This window comes from Pantherophis guttatus, chromosome 1, assembly GCF_059756535.1.
Source record: "Pantherophis guttatus breed Tessera chromosome 1, ASM5975653v1, whole genome shotgun sequence".
Classification (NCBI taxonomy): Eukaryota; Metazoa; Chordata; class Lepidosauria; order Squamata; family Colubridae; genus Pantherophis; species Pantherophis guttatus.
This window is the reverse complement of record NC_142063.1, coordinates 317,702,090-317,716,015: the sequence shown is the minus strand read 5'-3', so window position 1 is coordinate 317,716,015 and position 13,926 is coordinate 317,702,090. Positions and strand designations below refer to the sequence as shown.

Here is a 13,926-nt window from a genome sequence, read left to right as displayed (position 1 = left end):
GCTTAATAATGATAACTTCTGTCTCAATTTGATTCAAGGCTAGCATAGTTGAGTCTGCATGACCTTTCTCTGGCTTCACAACCATTTTGCAAAAGTAGCCTTCTGTATCTGGCGAACGTTACCTCATTTGCCTGGCTGTATTCCATGGTCAAGAGGAATTGGTGCATTACCTCAGACTTACCAAGGGACATTTTGCAATACTGCCCTTGCATTTAGAAATGGAATAAACTGGGTTTCCCAAAATATATTAATGATTAAGGTTTTTCTCAACTTTCATGATGTCATAGTGCTCTGAAAGTCTTATATAGACAGACCTCCTTCTTCTCCTAAAGGACATCAAGCAGCTTAGAGTGTAACACATCTGGAGAACATCAGCCTTCAGCCATGAAGACCCTTTTCCTTTTGTTTGCTGCTCTCTTGTTCTTCAGTCAAATTATTCCAGGTAAGAGACGGGGAAAATTAAGAGAGATACAGATTAAAATATTTACATTAAATTAAATACTGCAAATAGAGCAATTTTCACATTTTTAATGAGTGTAGATTTTGATGATTAGCATTTATAAAGTAGAATTATTATGCACATCTCTTTATGCAGGAAGACATGAGATCCTTGTCCTAGAACTGACAGTCAATTTTTTAAAAGAATATAAATATTTTATTGGTAAAGAATAACAGCTAAAAGATACGATAAAGTACAATAAAAATATAACATTGCAAATATAAAAATATTACGGAATAGTAATTAAATTAATGGCTTTTGAAGAAAATAGAGGTATATTCATAAAGTATTAATAAAGAAATAGTTCAGCTTTCAACATATTATTAAATCTACCCATACAGGCTATCTAAAATGGCCATTTTCTCCATTTTACTACAGTATATTATTTCAATATAACAATATTTATATAATGCATTGAGATTCTTAATATTCTGTCATATAGATGCCTTAGAATAATTACTATAGAGTAGATATGTGGATATTCTATCAATATTAATTATAGTTTTGAATATTAATGTAACAAGCAGTGTAATTAACTTTTGCTTCAAAATTAAGTAAAAGGATAACAAAGTTGGAAGAGATCTTGAAAATCTTTTACTCTAACCCCCTGCCAGGCAGGAGACCCTATATCAGGAGTGTCAAACTCGATTTCATTGAGGGCCACATCAGAGTTGTGTTTGACCTGGGGGGGGCGGAGTGGGCATAGCCAGGGTAGGCATGGCCAGCTCAATGTCACTTGTGTCGGGGGCACCTGTGGTGGCTTGAGTGCTCTGCCAGAGGAAATGGGCTCCCGAGTTCCGTTTTCAGCTACAACGGCATCCTGCAACCCTCTGTCTGTGAAAATGGAGCTTGGGAGGGCCACACACAGCCCTCCCATGCTCCATTTCACTGCCAGAGGCACCACAGGCCTGTCCTTTGCTATTTCCAGGGTGACCCCACCGGCCAGATCTAAGCACCCTGCAGGCTGGATCCAGCCCCCGGGCCTTGAGTTTGACACCCCTGCCCTATATCATTTTAGACAAATGGTTGTCCATTCTCTTCTTAAAAACTTCCAATACCGAGCACCCACAACTTCTGCAGGTAAGGCAAATGTAACATTTGAAATGAATCAGAAGATAAAGGAAGGGGATACATCAAGGAGAAAGAAGAAACCAATAGAACTATGGAATTCTTGGTTCTCTTGAAGTGAAAATAAAACCAGCAAATAAAAGTAAATAAACTAAATATCCAGCTGCTTCATGGACCAGTATAACATCTTACCCACTCACTGTAGATTATTTTAACTAATTGATAATTAGAATTATTTAGTAACCTTTTAAGAGACTCACCTCAATTTTTTAAAAAAATGTTTATAATTATATTAATTATTTATTGTAATAAATAAATCAAAATTAATGGGACTACCATCAGATAGCAGCAAAGTGCTTTATTTATTTCTAATCATGCTATTCTTTTTTCACTTTTGAGTGGCATGCTAATCAGTATATTGGCTCCAATGTTGTCATAACCTGCAGGTAATACTGTGCCCAGATTACTTGGCTTATCCTGATGAAGTACTTGAACAATTTACAAAGGTTAGGAAAGCCGGGAGCCTGCCAGAAGGCCTAATTTCAAGAAATCTGAAGCTTGTGGCTTTTAAAAAGCTTCAGAAGACTGATTTGCCTTTGATGATGCCCATCACTTTAAAAAGGGAAATGAAGCTACAAAGTTTATTGTTCAGTCAGGAAGCTTTGCATCCCTCCTGCTGGACAGGAACCTGAAAAAGAAATAGGATTGATGCACAGCACCCTGAGAAACGGTGGTTTGAAGTATCTCAGTGACAACAAGCAATCTAAGGCTAGGTTACCTAGACCAGTAGTCACTCACTGTCCTAGAGGTGGGTTTCAGCAGGTTCTGACCAGTTCTGGAGAACCGGTAGTGGAAATTTTGAGTAGTTCGGAGAACCGGTAGTAAAAATTCTGACTGGGCCCGTCCCCATTTATTCTCTGCCTCCCAAGTCCCAGCTGATTGGGAGGAAATGGGGATTTTGCAGTATCCTTCCCCTGGAGTGGGGTGGGAATGGAGATTTTACAGTACAGATTTTTGAAACCCACCACTGCACTGTCCCCTCATCTTAGCTTCCCCTCCACAAGTTCTCCAAACAAAGCTTCTAAGAGAAAGATGAGTAGGGAAGCCTCCAATATAAACTCATTGTTTTGTTTTGTTTTGTTTTGTTGATTGTGACAGGAAGTTCTCAGCCTGCCCCTGATACCTTAGAATGCAGGAGGAGACACCATGGATTCTGTAAAAGGTTCTACTGCCCTGGATACACTATGCCTACTGGAGGGACATGTCAATGGGGAACCCTGCTTTGCTGTAAATCGTAAGTCAAAACGATTGACTTACAAAATATAAAGTCATTATATTTGTCCAGTATGAAAAGGATCAAGTAAATCCAGGAGTTTTGACTGTTAATAGATAGGTTTTAAATGCTTTGGCCACCTAATGAGAAGGAAGGGCTCACTGGAGAAGAGCTAATGCTGGGAAAAATCGAGGGCAAAAGAAGAAGGGAACGACAGAGAATGAGGTGGCTGGATGGAATCACTGAAGCAGGAGGTGTGAACTTAAATGGACTCCAGAGGATGGTAGAGGACAGGAAGGCCTGGAGGAACATTGTCCATGGGGTCGTGATGGGTCGAACATGACTTTGCAACTAACAACAAGAAGATATGTTTTATATATGCCACAAGATGGGATCTTTTCTGTTGTGGCCTTTGCACAGAGTCCAAGCTGACACCAACATTGCTTGACTTTAGAAGATCTGGCTTTCCACTCTTGAGTTCAGGACTATGCATCTATAGACTAACTGTGCCTTCTGTCCTTTGAATTGTTTTATCTTATTTTTCCTAACACTCTGTTTTTCAAGTAATGGATGGAATGTGTGTGTCTGTGTGTGTCTGTGTGTGTGTGTGTGTGTGTGTGTGTGTGTGTGTGTGTGTGTGTGTGAAATAAGGAAATACTTGAAAATATCTCCTCAGAAATAAGTCTCACTGACTTAAGTGTTTAGGATGATTTGTTATCCTGTACCTTAATAAGATTTCTTAAAAATCTGTCCACCTGCCAGTGGTTCTTTTGTATGCATTTCATTCATTCATTCTTTATTTATTAATTTAATTTAATTTATTTGTTTCCTGCCTTATTGTTTCTACAAATAACTCAAGTCACCAAACATATTCAACATGCCTTCCTCCTCCAATATTCCTCATAACTACAACCCTGTAAGGTGGGTTCAGCTGAGAGAGAAAGTGCCTGGTCCAAGTCAAAGACCATATTAAAATCAACTTCTACTTGCAGGGATTCACTGTAGCTCTGGTTATTCAAAATATTTCTGTTTGCTATTTTATAACTACTACAGGTAGTCTGTGACTTACAACGGTTCATTTAGTGGCCTTTCAAAAAATGAAAAAAAATGACTTATGACCATTTTTTACACTTACAACCATTGCAGCAACCCATGGTCACATGATCAAAATTCGGATGCTTGGCAACTGACTCATATTTCTGATAGCTGCAATGTCCCAGGGTCATGTGATCATCTTTCGTGACCTTCTAACAAGCAAAGTCAATGGGAAGCCAGATTCACTTAACAACTGTGTTACTAACTTAGCCACTGCAGTGATTCACTTAACAACTGTAGCAGGAAAGGTTGCAAAATGGGGCAAAATTCTCTTAACAAGTGTTTCCCTTAGTAACATTAATTTTGGGCTCAATAGTGGTCATAAGTCAAAGACTACCTTTAGTTAAAAAATGTTAATTTTTTGAAAAGAAAACCCTGATACTTAGATATATTCTTTCTTGACAGGAAGAGCACTAAATAAATGGAATAGTTATATAACTATACCTCAGTTTAATTTTTGTGTTTTGTAGGAATGTATTGATTTTGTTCTATTTCCACATGATTTTTTAAAAAGAATTCTTGAACATTTCTTTTGAAATATTCTAATGCTTGCATTTTTGAGTGCAGTTTTGCCTAATCTGGTGAAGTTTTGTAAACAATTCCCTTTAAGAAAATTCAAATTTGCACATTGCCCATAATCGTTGGATTTGAGATGAGGGGCAAATAAATATTATAAATAAATAAATAACTTCTACTAGTATTCATATCTATAAGCATTTTCCCCTAATGTATGCTTTAAAAAAATACATTTAAAAATTTAGAAAAGTGCAAATATGGAAGCATAATTTCAACTACTGTTGTGTAGGAACCACAAATTAAATTAAGTAAGGTTCCATTCAAATAAAAGGCAAGCAATTCTTTGTTTTCTCCACCGGTATTGCACTATTAAAGCAAAGTTATGGAAATTTTACTTTAGAAACTTCCAAATCACATGATTCCAAATCTTCAAGGAGATAAATTGCCCCAAGGAATTCCTTTGTATAGAATGTACCTTATATCTGATTTGGCTTCTTATTGAAATCCTTCTGTTGATTAGCATTTCAGATCACATTAAATTATTTTCATTCAAAGAAGGAAGTTTGAAGGTCAGCTAAATCAACTTCCTCCTCAAGTGTAGGCCTCTCGCTTTTACCATTTATTATATTGCACATATGTTCTTCCAAACCTTTCTATTCATTTGGGTTTTTTTAAAGAGAAACATAAAACAAGCCTGCTTCTGTGACTACCTTTCTATTAACTACTAAAATGGTAAAGCAAATAGGCAGTGGAGAGAATAGCTACCTTTAAAGTTAATTAATAAAGAAAAATACTTTATTTTAATTCTCTCTCTCTCTCTCTCTCTCTAGTCCTTATAGCCACAGAAGGTGGTAATCAACTCAACCGTAGAGAAAGCAAGACTTCTGGATTCTACAGAAATGCATGCCGGCTTTGGAAATTGGTGGCTTCAGCTTCAAAGTCAAGAATAAAGAGTCATTTGTTTGGACTATAAACAGACATAATGTTCACACTCCTTTCCGCCCTCTCCTCCTTTTTACACTTATTCATGTTTTGACTTAAGGGCAAGTTTCCTGAAAATATTAAGTAACCAGCTAGAGTTCTCTACACAGAATTTTGGAAATGAAAGTTAATCCTAAATTAAGAAATAATTAGGTAAATTTTAGAAATAGGCTGTAAAGTAAAGTTTATGGATATTTTAAAGAAAGGGAGGCAAAAAGGAAGGGAAAAGAAAGTTTTACTTGCTTTTCTGGAATTCTGTGGAAGAAATTTACATTTTTACTTACAAAAGGTAAATTACAGAGCTAGCATAATCTATTCCCTTGTGATATGCATGAAAATATATCTCATTTAAAGACTTGCACAATTATGCACCTTCTGCTTCATTTGCATATACTTGTTTTTTATGCTTCCAATTTTTCTCCCCTCAAAGGTTTTTTAATATCTATCATCTCTCTCTCTAAAGATTTTTAAAGAGAAAGATAAAAACGAATACAAACTAACTTCTAGTAAGAAAAAAAGGAAAAAGGAAAAAAATCAAAGAAAAAGCTAAAAATGCAAGAAAGGAAAAAGAACTAAAAGAGAAATTATAGAAAAGAAAACAAAGAAGTAGCTTCCAATCTTCTTTACAGTAGTTATAAGTACAATTATATAATTGCCTCTTACTTTATGGTTACAATATGTCTCTCTTCTTTCTAGAATCTATCCTGTCTAATCATCCAACCCATTAATTATAAGTTCATTTTTCCCCATTTCATGCAAAAAGTTCATAATGGGTCTCCAGTCAGAAATAAACATGGATATGTCTTTTCTCTGATCAAAGAAGTCATTCCCCCCTCCCCCAAAAAGCAGTGTAAATTATGAAGTCTGCAATTTCAGGCATGCCCATTTTAGGAAAATCATCCTTTAGAGTTTGAACATAAAACTTTATGCATTTGCACTGAGTGGTATCTCCTTTTTTTTCTATTAATATTCCTTAGTCTTGTAAAATGTTACTAACAAACTCAAATAAAATACAGATCTTAAAACAAATTTGAGAGTGTTTATTATTGGTCTTCCCATTCATATGATTTCTAGATGTATTGGAAAACAAATCCTACCATTTAATCCAACCCATTATAACAAGAGTAGCAGTCTGAAGAAACCATCTCTATTACCCACAGATGCTTTTTCAAAAAGGAACTGGACTTTCTTTGGTTTTTTTCTTAAAGATATTTCACTTCTCATCCAAGAAGACTTTCAGTTCTGAATATATTTCAGTTTTATAGAAGCTTCTTGGATGAGAAGTGAAACATCTTCAAGAGAAAAAAGAAAGAAAGTCCAGTTGCCTTTTGAAAAAGCACCCTTGGGACAACCATGATCTGGATGACTGAAAATCTCCATAGACATCTCTATTATCTTACTGTTATGAATTAGTTTATTTTTATTTTATTTTATTCATATTTATATGCCGCCCTTCTCCCGAAGGACTCAGGGCGGCTCACAACAATAAAACAACAAAAACAATAAATTAATGCTAAAATGATCCAATTAAAATCCCAACAGTTAAAACTAAAAACTCCCAGCAGATCAGATTTGCTGAAAAAGCCATGTCTTCAGGCTACCGCGGAAAGAGCGGAGGTCGGGGGCCGTCCGGAGCTCAGTGGGTAATTCATTCCAGAGGGTCGGTGCGGCCACAGAGAACGCCCTCATCCTGGGCGCCACCAGCCAACATTGTCTGGCCAATGGCACCCAGAGGAGGGCCAGTTGAGATTGTACCTCCCAAATGATGGCTGCTTCTTTCTTGACCTGGAATCTTTCTTTCTTTTCTTTTTTTAAAAGTGTGCTTTCAATCAAACTAATTCAAAAAGAAGCAACAGTTTGAATAAAACAATATTCTTCCAAAGTTCATTTAATTCAATAGATTATTACACTCCGGAAATGACATGGTAACAAATGATTTATTCGCATGACCTGCTTTCCCCAGTATGAATAGGGCCACTGATCTACCAACCTCAGTTTACCAGAAAAATGACCTTCATCAATCTTTTTTACCATACATCAACTTTAATGCTTTCTGGCTTATGCTGGCTCGAACAGCCCTGTCCAGTTTGCCTAACGAGTTTCATTTTATTGTAGGCAACATTAGTTAATGAAGTACACATTATTAAAAAAACCCCACACACAGCCCAAGAGGGGTAAAGAAGGAGGAGAACACACCAATCAATACCATGGTAAATGTGGTCCAACTGGAACAAGAGCACCAAGGGCCAAGGGAACGGACAGGACTGACATATGAATGTCATGAAAATGGACTTTTTAAATTAGTCTTCATTACCAATTGGTCTTTTACTCAACTTAAAGCAGTAGAATACTAAAGCCCAAAATGGTCATTGTTTCTGCAGAAACTAATATATTTCTTCCCAGATTCTCCACTTATCATTATGAAGGAAAGGAATGGTATGCTTTTGTTACTGGCAGTAAATTGTTCTCTACAAGAGCTCACTAAGTACAACTTTGGTAGATTGAATGTTTTCTTCCCATTCCAGAGATTGCCTGGATGAGTCCCTGCAGTTTTTCTGACAAGATTTTTTTTTTATTTATTTAAGAAATAGTTTGCCATTGCGTTCTTCCTAGGGGTGAGAAAATGTGAGTACTGAAAGTCATCTAACTGGCTTTGTGCCTAAGGAGGGACTAGAACTCACGGTCTCCCAATTTGCAGCCAAACTGACTACACCAAACTGAATGCAGTACTAATGTATTGCAGGATGGTTCTGAAGTTCCAGGGTTTTTGCTAGATTTCTCTGCTACCTTAGTTTAATTCTTCTTGGCACTCACTGACAATCGCAGATGAAAATCTTGTTAGGGCTACTCAGGGCTGGATTTTCCTATAGGCTAACTAGGCTTCAGCCTAGGGCCTCAAGATCAAGAGGGGCCTACACAGTGGTGGGATTCTGGGGGCGGGGGGGACGTGGGAGCCAGCAATTTAACAAAGGGTTCGGTGGGGTTTTTTTTGTAATTTTATTGGCCCACGGAGCTTCAGCATAGGCTAATTGGCCTCCCGGCTCTCAGCTGATTTGTCTCCGCTGTTTTGCTCAGGGCTCTTCTGCTTCCTTGCAAAGAAACGAAACTGAAACTGCTTTGCTGTTGCTGCAAGGTTGGAAAATTAGGCAGGCAGAATTCTTTTCTTTTTCCTCACCAAAAAAGGTACGTGCAAACAATGGGAAATTTAGGGAAAGAGAGGAGAGTTCAGGATTTTAAAACACAAAAGAAAAAAAGCTCTATTTAACTAGGGAATTGTAATAATAATTGAGATACTATTAATTGTATATTGTGTTGAAAGCAGAAATGGTTAAGTTGTGATTTGGAGGAATATATGGGGGAAATTATTTGGTTTATTATTATTGGTAAATATAATTAATTGATTTGTAAGAAATTGGATTGCATGGAAATAATTGGAATATTCATGTTCATATTGATTAATATACAAAAAAGGTAGTTATATAACTAATTGATTTATATAAAAATGTTGAATTTATATTAAACAACTAATATTACATAATTAACCAATGTGAGGATGGATATAAAAATAGATGACAATGGGAAGGGGTATAATATAGAATAGAAGGGAAAAATTGAATTTGATTAAGATTAGAGATGAGGATGAAGGGTAATATTGGTTTTTTACAAAAATAGATGAGGAATAAATATGACAAAAAGGAAATATAGAAATTGTACATTTAATTGAAATGACTAAACACTGTTTAAATTTGTGAACCGGCCAAATACTCTGTTCAAAGAAAATACATTGTATGTTTGTATGTGTGTTTCTAATTATTGTTATTTATTCATATTTGTTCTCTTTTATTCTTTAAAGTTTAACAATTCATTCTTTATCTTAATATCTTTATATTTGTTTGGGATTGGCTTTCTTCCCTTTCATCTTTTTTATTGTACAGCAATCTTTCTCCTCAAACCTACCACCTCTCTTTTCTTTCCTTCTTACTTTCTCTTCCTCCCCCTCTTCTTCTCCTCCCTACTTCCTCTTCCTTTCTCCTTCTCCTCCTCTCTTCCTCCCTCTCTTACCCTCACTCCTACTCTAATTTCCCTTCCCTTCCTTCATCCCTCTCTATTGCTGTATCCTTTTATGCATATGGACTACTCCGAGGGCTGAAAAAGTTATTTCTGACTGGTCCTCGCACTTTTGACTAGTCCTCGAACTTACGACTGTCCTCACATTTTACATTTTTGCCCTATCTTGTCACCATGGTGAAGAGAAGCAGTTGTGAAATGAGTGACATGGTTGTTAAGAATGCTACAATGGGCATAAATGATGACCAGTCATAAGTGCGAAGACCGGTCAAAAGTGCGAGGACCTGTCAGAAATCACTTTTTTCAGCCCTCTGGGTAGTCCTTTTGTGCATATGGACTACTCAGAGGGCTAAAAAAGTTATTTTTGACTGGTCCTCGCACTTTTGACCAGTCCTCGAACTTACGACTGTCCTCACATTTTACGTTTTTGCCCTATCTTGTCACCATGGTGAAGAGAAGCAGTTGTGAAATGAGTGACATGGTTGTTAAGAAAGCTGCACGGGCATAAATGTGAGGATGGTCATAAGTGTGAGGACCGGTCAAAAGTGCGAGGCCCAGTCAGAAATGACTTTTTTCATCCCTCTGAGTAGTCCCTATGCACATAGCCACGCCCACCCGGTCACATGACGAGCTACCCACGCCTACACAGTCATGTGACCAGCTAGCCACGCCCACCCAGTCACATGATTGCCAAGCCACACCCCCAACTAAGCCCCGCCCACAGAACCTGTTGTTAAAAAAATTGAATCCCACCACTGGTGAAAGGGCCTCATAAGTGGAATAGCCTAGGGCCTCTTTTCATCTAAATCCGGCCCTGGGGCTACTGCCCTGTGCTTCCCGCCACCATTTATTCATTAGTTATCATCACCCACCCAATCATGCATGCTGCTTTCTCCCATGTGACCCAGAAGTGGGCTAATGTTTAATTCTTGAGGATTTACAACCAGCATCTAAACAGTTAATCCACTTGGTATTTTCGGCTGGCCATGATGATGTCATCCCCTAGCTATTTCCCCCGTCAATCCTATCGGTCCCTGGGAGGCTCAACGCAGGACGAAGCAGATGCTGGCTGAAACAAGGTTTGTGCGCTCCTCTCCCCATGAATGGCAGCTCCGTGCGGACAGCGTGCTGGAGCTGACAGTGAGAATTAGAGACCTAATTGCCCTGGCCAACAGCCTGGAAAAACAGGGAACAGCCTTTGAGGTGATTATCTGCATTAGCAGGCACCTCCCCCGACAACTTATAGGTAAAGGTAAAGGTTCCCCTCGTACATATGTGCTAGTCGTTCCCGACTCTAGGGGGCAGTGCTCATCTCCATTTCAAAGCCGAAGAGCCAATGCTGTCTGAAGACATCTCCGTGGTCATGTGGCCAGCATGACTAAACATCAAAGGCGCACAGAACACTGTTACCTTCCCAGCAAAGGTGGTCCCTATTTCTTTATTTGCATTTTTTATGTGCTTTCGAACTGCTAGGTTGGCAGAAGCTGGGACAAGTAACGGGAGCTCACTCCGTTACATGGCACTAGGGATTCAAACTGTTGAACTGCCGACCTTTTGATTGACAAAGTCAGCGTCTTAGCCACTAAGTCACCGCGTCCCCCCCCCCATATATATATATATATTGGAGGAAAAATTTTTCACAGAACAAAGACAACCACAGAAAAGGCACACATCCTAGTTCCATAAGATGACAAGATTGATAAGAAGGTACTCGGAGCATGCCCTCCCTATGGGATAATATGGGTAGGCATAGGTTCTTGAAAGAAGGCAGTCCCTGAATAGCACCTGGATGTCTATTGGAAGTTAGTGCAGATCTCAGAGTAGCAGGGTTATATGAGCATAAAGAGATGCATCTGTAAGTACCAAATGCAAATGCCATTGCATTTTGGACCAACTGTAGCTTCTAGATGGTCTTTAAGAGCAGTCCTATGTAAAGCATGTTGCAATAGTTTGATCAATAATGACTGAGGCATGAGTGACCATGAGCATTGCCTCCCAGTGTAGGAATAGGCACAACTGGTACCTAAGGTACAGTTGTACAAACACCCCCAGACATAGCTGCCATCTGCTCTTCAAAAAGGAGCAGTGGATCCAGGAGAAATCTCAGTTTATGTGGCAAATCTGAATGGGGTACATATTTGCAGTGGTCTTCCTTTATTCAATGACTTTGTACTTATGGTGCATATTCTGGCTGTGTACAGATACCCCCTTGTGAATAAATAACCTCAGTCATTTTAGGCTGACTTGACTATTAGCCTATGGCTCTAAAAGATTTAATTTAGTACATTGCATATGATTATTATTCTTTAACATCCCATTTCCAAGGTTAAAGTGCTTCAGTTTTACTTACAACTTCCATTTTTCTTTTGGACAATATCAGTTGCTCTGAGCCAATTTGTTGTCTTGGAATAAGTCTTGTAAAATAAGAAAAGTCTGATGATATTCTAGTTGTGTGCCATCCAGAACAGTATGAGTCATTTTATGTTTTGAAATATTTCTTTCCAGAAAAACTGCCAAATTTCCATGGTCCAGAATATGAACAAAATGTTCCAATATTTTCCAGAACATTCTGTCTCTCCAGATTGAAAAGTTTGCAGGTACCTGACGCTTACATTAAGATGTTTCCAGAAACAATTACAATCTCTTTTATCATTTTATTCCACTTAGACTTATAATTTCTGGCACATTTTGTTTGGTGTGTGTCAGGGCATTGATTAATCCCATGTTTGGTTCTGGGACAAATCACCCTGGTTAATTAGAGGATGGATCGTGGCTCCTCCTTGTTGTAATATTCTGAAAAAGAAACACAAAGAAAAGTTTCTAATAAAACTCATTTATTTGTTATAAAGAAAATAAAAACACCTCACTAACTAAGAAAAGTAATTGCTACATTTTTGAAATAATTCTTGCCGGCTATTTCTCAGCCGGACCTTGCTGGCAAGAGAACAAAGGAAAAAGTGTGTGAAGCAAGTGAAAGAATGTGGGTGGATGCACATGCGTAGTAGCTTCTGATAACAATTCTTGGCAAGGTACGGAAAGTCAGATAGTCCAGAAATAATTGGCTCAGCTGGTAAATAAAATAACGCAGTGACAGTGTGTACACATGCTTTTGTGTGTAAGCATGTTTTCTGTCTCTGATAATCTATAATAGATAAAATGCATTATCCTAGAACAGCATGATAGCCTAAGTTTTATTGTTAACTGGAAGAGTTTCAATAAAATGTGTTTTAATTAGTATTGAGTATATGGATAGCTAGCAAATAAATATACAGCTCAAGCTGGCATCCTGATGCCATACTCCTATCATATTTAGTGAAAAACCAAATTAGAAAGAGAAAAAAAATTATAATGTAATACAAGTTTTCTTGGTCTTGTTACTTGGTCCCTTGAATGTATTGTATAAAATACTGAGACTGATTTTTCTTGCTCAGTGGGACCATGGATAAAGCCATTAGAAAATTATCCTTTGGTACAGAAAAGATAATAAGTTTTGTTTCTTATTAACCATTAAATTCTGTTGCAAAATTTGCAACCAAATTTGTTAATTTCTATAGTTTAGTGGGGGTGGGGATTTTTTGGCAGTGTAAAACACCTGATTTACTGTTTGCTCAACATTTCCTAGACAGACAATATGGTTTTGATGTACCTTATCTTACTCATCATTTCGGTGTACTTTGCTTTGTTAATTAATTAATTAATTTATTCAATTTTGATGTCACCCAGCTTTGACTGCCAAACCATGCTCTAGAACAGGGGTCCTCAAACTTTTTAAACAGGGGGCCAATTCACGGTCCCTCAAACTGTTGGGGGGCCGGGTCGGTTGGGAGGGCATAGCTAGGTGGTCATATGACTAGGTGGTCATGGATAGGTCCTGTGACTGGGTGGGCCAATTTAACAGTCCATTGAACAATGCACACAAATTAAACTTTATTTTGCTCCTGGAGGTGTTTTATTTGCTTTTGTTTGCATGTTGTTCTTTTGGTTGCCTTTTCTTTTTACTAGATCATTTTTTCAGTTGTTTAGGAGTCTAGTGATCTGTTGCATACTAAGTTACGCCGCCAGCGGCCCCTGGTGCCCGGGCCTGTTTGCTATGATAATTCTGATTGGTTGATACGTTGATAGCTCGGGGGTATAAAAGGAGCTGTCAAAGCGTGGGAGTTTTTGCTGTGTTACTTATGGACTGTTAGTTAATAAAGGTTGCGTTAACTTTGATGTTGCCTCAGGATGTGTGTCAGATCCAGAATGTATTAGTGGTGACGAAGGTGGGATCCAATCCTGGCGACAATTAGTGAAGCGAAAAAGTAAAATTACGGGGTTGTTGGAGTGCCACATCAGGCGGAACGCCAAGTATACACTCGAGGCCGGGGAGAGAGGGAATGGCGTCCTCACAGAATTTCGCCCCATTCAATCCAGCGACGGAGTCATG

At 38.1% G+C, this 13,926-nt stretch overlaps 1 long non-coding RNA gene across 1 annotated transcript; it reads left to right on the top strand.

Annotated features, from left to right (window-relative positions):
* The first annotated feature begins 318 nt into the window (after positions 1-318).
* On the top strand, positions 319-6,461 carry LOC117671474 (uncharacterized). Its single transcript, XR_004592901.3, has 3 exons — positions 319-442; positions 2,726-2,861; positions 5,282-6,461. It is a non-coding gene; the product is annotated as an uncharacterized LOC117671474 (long non-coding RNA).
* Positions 6,462-13,926: the final 7,465 nt, after the last annotated feature.